This window comes from Alligator sinensis, unplaced genomic scaffold (genome assembly GCF_000455745.1).
Source record: "Alligator sinensis unplaced genomic scaffold, ASM45574v1 scaffold233_2, whole genome shotgun sequence".
NCBI classification, from domain to species: domain Eukaryota; kingdom Metazoa; phylum Chordata; order Crocodylia; family Alligatoridae; genus Alligator; species Alligator sinensis.
In genome coordinates, this window is record NW_005841941.1 from 477,397 (window position 1) to 483,472 (window position 6,076).

General features: G+C 48.4%; 1 pseudogene; it reads right to left on the reverse strand.

The window, feature by feature from the left end:
• Nucleotides 1-348: 348 nt before the first annotated feature.
• LOC112549640 lies at nt 349-1,179 on the reverse strand (annotated as a pseudogene).
• Nucleotides 1,180-6,076: the final 4,897 nt, after the last annotated feature.

Sequence of the window (6,076 nt, forward strand, 5' to 3'; positions counted from 1 at the left end):
TTATCAAATGGTATGTGTAGACTATTTTTAAACAGAGATATACTGCACATTAAATCAGAGCTATATTTGAGTTAGCAAACAACATACAGAATATACTGAGGGCTGTAAGCTGGTGTTTGAGCTTGCAGATGGGCAGAGTTTTCTTTCTCCCCAATCTACACAGAGAATTCCCATTGATTGAAATGGCAGTTAGATGCTTGTATCCAGAGAAATATGAATTCCATGTCAGTCTGTGGAAGGATTGTGCCCAAGATGAGTTGAATTAAATAATACTCAAAAAGCATCCAATGAAACTAAATGTCATGAACTATTTATATAAATTGAATTTTCACTTAAGAGCTTCATATTTCAATGTTTAATGTGGGGAGAAAGAAAAACAAAACGTACCTCAGATAGTGCTTTTTTTCCAGCACAGTTTATGCCTCCAATGAAGACCATGTTGGGCATCACTGGTCTGGGATACTCAAACACAAAGTCATATCTCAGTAGCAAAATAGATGCAGGATTCAGAAGGTCCAACATTGTCACCTTTCTTTGAAGAATTTCACTGGCAAAGCTGGTAGCTTCTGCATAGAAACCATCACAGTAAAAAAGTTCTAAGAAGTCAACCCATACATTTTTTAGTTGCTGAGAAAATGACATGTAGTCTGAGTTCTCTGTAAAAATTCTTGGAATGTAAGACAGGGGATTTGGACACTGAGCTACCTGGTAATGTAAACTACATGGCAATCCTCGCATAAAAAGCACAAACGGGACTGAAAAATAATTAGCAACTATTGGTCCACACACAGTGACAGGATCAGTGAGGAGAACATCAAAATCATTCTGTTTCAGATACTGCATCAGTTCCTTGTTGTTGAACAAGCTCTTGCAATGAGAAAACATCAAGTTGAAAGAGGATATTCCAGTTATATATTTGGATATTATATTCAATGGAAAAGGTTGTGCTATTAAATGAGCATCAACAAATTCCTGTAAGCCAGCATCTAGCTCTTCCTTTGTATAAGATACTGGATACATTTGCACGGTATAGCCCAATGCTGTTCCCATTTGCCAACTTATTTCTGGTATAACAACTACCACTTGGTGTCCTCTCTGGCTGAGATTTTCCACTAGCGTCCTCATGCTGAGCCAGTGGCTTCCATCCATAGGCACCACCAGCACCTTCCCACCTTCTAAAAATCCAGCCATCATAAAGAGAAACAGTGCAGCAAGCTGAGAGCAGAGTAGAAGGACAGGTGCCATCTTCCTGCTAGAACTTCAATCCTAAAGAAAGATCTGTTTTCAGCTTTTAAAGATGAGCTTTTGAAGCAAGTATGAAGGTCTAACAGTTGGGTGCTGCCAGATTTCACTATCTTCTAGTTAATGGTTTACAACTTTTGTTTAAACTGAGATTCTTGAAATGAAGATTTTAAAGTTTGCAGGTGTAAGGGTGCTCTAATTTCAACATTTTATCAAATGGTTAGAGAAAACTAGCTCACTGCTTTTTTCTGAGTTAAGTTCAGCAGAGTTCAACTAGGAGTTCAGCAGAGTTCAACTAGGAATGAATTTGCTCTATATTCCATTTAGGGAGGGTTTCTCAGCTGTTTTATGACTTTAACCCATCTGCTTTGGTTAAAGCACATTTATTAAGGCAAATGATTGAAGGAGCTGTCCTCATGGGCGCCTGGTGCCTCCTGCATTTGCGGGGGCACCAGTGGCCAATCGCTGACTGGGAGTGGGTCCCCCCAGTGGCTGATCGCTGCCACCAGCAGAAGTGCCGGCGGCAAACCCCGAAGTGCTGCTGGCCCTTGTCTCAGTGCCCCCACAATCAGCAGATGAGGGAGCATTGCCTAAGAAGCACACCACCATAGAGGGTAATAGAGCATCCCATCATCCCTCTTGTGTCTTAAAAGCCTATCTAACTGAAATTGAGAAAAAAATACATGCATTCATTAGTTACAACTTGATCGCTGAGGGCTGCCTGTTGAATGGGAATTCTAGTAGGACATCAACCAGCTTTTTGTACGCTCATGTTTTAGGCACAAGAACTTGGTGCCACACGAGATGCCCCCCTCTTGGATCGCCCCCAGGGCTGCTCAGTATTCTCTTGTCCTTCATTCCTGAACTATCTTGGAGCTCTCCTCTTGTGGCTACAGGAGGCATGCCTCTCTTTTGGAAGAGAATGAACAGTTGGTTGGGGTGGCCGATTGTCAATACTTCTCTCAGTCCTGTTCCAATCATGCAACTGCGTTAGAAGCTTCTGTCTAAACCTTTGCTCCAGCCGCAAACTACGATCAACCTTCTTACTGAATTCCTTAAAACATTCTAACATTTCATTAGTCCTGGTTTCCATAAGATAGAAATTTGCTTCCTCCCTCCTCATTAACCTATTGAAGATATCCTGAATTTTGGATGTCATTCGGTCAGTGAACATAGATATGTTTTGGGACGCTTCTGCCAGTATCTGAAGAATATTTTCTTTAGTTGTTCTTTGATTTGTTCTATAATTGCATTGACATTGAATGTTAACAGCTGCTCTTGATGATCCAGGAACCACAGCTGCAGTAGTAGGGGTTGCTGTGTATAAGAGAAAAAGAAAGCTCCCATGAGGTGTTCGGCTACTTTTAAACATTTTAAAAACAGTCATTCTTGAAATATTTTAACAGGACACCCTCTGCAAGAATTACCAATGAAAGCCCACAACCACCCAACCATATTATGAAGGCTGCACCCCAAAAATATTATGACTAATCTCAAGGCATCCTGTCCCTGACCTGCCTGTACCTGGTACCCCTCCGCCTTGAAAAACACATACCATCATCCACCCAGCAGGGAGTAGGTGAAATCTGTTAAGGGTACCAGTCTCCCCAACCCTGGAGACTAAGGACGTGTGCTGCAGTAATTTCAGGCCCCATCTCCTGGCAAGTAGCCAGGTCCCACAGTGTGCAGGGTGGTGCACGGGCCCAAGCCTTGGGAGCCAGGGAGCAGCATAGGCTGCTTGGGTTGGCAGTGTGAGGACGGCCAGCCAGAGCCTGAAGGGCCTGACCTGTGCTAAGAGAGCCCTCAGTGCCAAGACAGGGCATGGGGAAACGGTACTGCTGCAGCGTGAGGCCCAGGAGCCAGCAGCAGTGGTGCAGCAGCTGAGAGGAGCTGAGCCCTCAGTACCCAGAGCGGGGCACAGGGTGGGGAGGAGCCCAGCAGCACAGGAGAGGCCTGGAGAGGCACTCCAGCAGAGGAGACCCCATCGAGCTGTGCCCTGACCACCGCCACCTGAGGACGCGGGAGTCATGGGGCCCTTGGGTCCCACAGGGGATAGACGTTTGGGGCGGGCAAACCCAGAGAAAGGGCTGGGTGAGCAACCCCCCCACCTAGTCAGGGCCCTAAGGGGAGGGCCCCTGGTGCTTCCTGGACACCCCCCACAAGGGACCCCGTTGGAAGGAGGACTATCTCTTGCCATGGGTCAGGGACTATATTAAGGAATAAATGTTATTAAGGTTGTTCAGGTTTGCACCTTATATTTTGTAATTGAAATGTTGTATTGTGATGTTGTAAATAGTGTTATTTAGGGTTTGACCTTGCTTATTGGTTAATGTTCACTGTGTAAATATATATATATGTGATATTTAGTTTTATGTTTATGTATATTATAACTTAATAAATTGTATATAGTTAACAACTTTGGGCTTAGGTTAACTGTAGAGAGGAAAGAGGGATCTGCTTGAAATTCTGGCATCCCTCTCACAGCACCCCCTCCTGCCTACCCATCCCACTCAATTGAGAATGGGATGCACCCTTGGGTGTACCCAGGTTACACGTACATAGGGACACCTAAGCCATCTCCATGACGCCTCCCTCAGGCATTGGTCATGGCTGCCATGATTATTTCTGATTGTGTTGGAATGATAGCGTAGCTGTGGTACTCCAAGAAATGTATGAGAAGCAAGGATATTTTGTGGGGGAGAACAGGGGATATATTTTATTGGACCAAGTGCATGGTTGGGAGGAATTTTAGATAAGTTTGCATGAACAAGTACTCTTCTTCAGGCAGTAGCATAACTAAGAGTGGGGAGAGGAGAGCCCTGACGCCGACTTAGGGAGCAAGGCACAACTATAACAGCCGCCATGCTGCTGTAGCCAGCCACCAGAAGCTGTGTTGCCCCACGCACCACTGCTCCCTTGCTATGCCCTTGCCTATAGGTCTGAGGAAGCAGAGGTGCTAACAGATTTCATAGATTTCATTCATTTTCAGGGTCAGAGGGACCTCAGCAGATCATCAAGTCTGACCCCTTGCCCTGGGCAGAAAAGAGCGCTGGGGTCAGATGACCCCAACCAGGTGTTTGTCCAGTCCCTTCTTAAAGATCTCCAAAGTAGGGGAGAGCACCACCTCCCTTGGAAGCCCATTCCAGATTCTAGTAACCCTTGCCATAAAAAAGTTCTTCCTGCTAAATCTAAATCTGATCTCTGTCAGTTTGTGGCCATTGTTTCTAGTTACTCCAAGGGGCGTCTTGGTAAATAGAGTATCTCCTATTCCTTACTACCCCCTCCTGCTCCCCCAACAAATTTGTAGGTGGCCACCAAATCCCCTCTTAGCCTTCTCTTACGGAGGCTGAAGAGATCCAGGTCCCTCAACCTCTCCTCATAGGGCCTATCCTGCAGACCCCTATACGAGTTCTGGACCCTCTCAAGGTTATCCACATCCCTCTTGTAGTATGGCACCCAAAACTGAACAGTACTCCAGCTGCCTTACCAGTGCCGCATAGAGGTGAAGTATCACCTCTCTAGACCTGTTTGTGATGCATGTGCTAACGTGTGATAGACTGTGGTTAGCTCTATTGGTCATTTTGTCACGTTGTTGACTCATGTTCGTCTTCCAATCAACCATGACTCCAAGATCCCTTTCTGCTGCTGTGCTGCTTAGAAAGTCATCCCCCAATCTGTATGTGTTGGTGATTCCTTCTCCTGTGGTACAGTACTCTGCACTTATCCTTGTTAAACTGCTTTCTAATGTTTTTGGCCCATTTTTTCCAGCTTGTCCAAATGTGCCTGAATCTGCTTTGCCCCATAATTTGATGTCCTCTGCGAATGTGGCCTCTACGTCCCCAGGAAAGTTTCCACCGCGAGCCTAATGCAGAACGGCTCCAAATACTGTCTGGAAGACTTGAGCTCAGCCCCAGAGGCGTAGCAGAAACGTTTTGCGCCCTGTTGCTTAGGCCTTTCCACCTGCCCGCGTTGTGAAGCCTTCCCTGTGCTCGCACTGTGCACAACAGCACCACAGCGAGTCAAGACGCCCCTCCCCTCGTCACGCTCCAGTTGCCCCTAAACATGGCACGACCCAAACTCATTGCACTTGGCAACACAGCTTAGGGGAAGGGGTGTCTGCTTGCTCAATGCCAGGGCCCTCCCCACCTGGCGGGGGTTGAAGTGGAGGCTGCTTTTTACACTGCTTGGCCCTGCCCCAGATTGCTGCCCCACAGGGTCAGGTTCCCCCCCAGCCACATCTGCTTGCAGCAGTGGGGGGAACACATGCTGGGACCACTGAGACCATGATCAGCTGTTGCCCACACCTGCACTGGGGGCTGGCACAGGGTAGGGGCCACCGAGGCCTCGCCACGCTTGTCACAGGCTCAGGCGCCCCCTGCTGCAGCGAGGAAGCCTAGAGACGTCAGTTCCACCACAAGACTCAGGCACCAGCGCAGCTCCCAGGGCCATTCAACTTTTTGGTCCCCCGGGGGCGGGGTTAAGCCTCTCCGAACGCGCTGCCTAGTGGTTCAGTGAGCACGCTCAGGGGGCTGCCCAGCCAATCACAACTCCCACAACGGGGAAAGTGGGGCGCTAGGGCCGGCCAGCAGCCTACAGTTCCCAGAAAGCCCTGCGGCGGCGCCCTTCCAGCGGGCTTCTCTCCCAGCGCGTGCCCGCCGAAAGGAAAAAACGGGACATGTAGTGACGTCTCCCGCCCGCCTGGGCCAGAGGCATTGTGGGAGCGGTAGTCTGAGCGCGCAGGCGGCGGCTGCGAGCCCGGAGGTCGAGGACTACCGCTCCCAGCGCGCCCCGCGGCCGCGTCCCGTCACAACAAACATGGCGGCGGGCGCCGGGC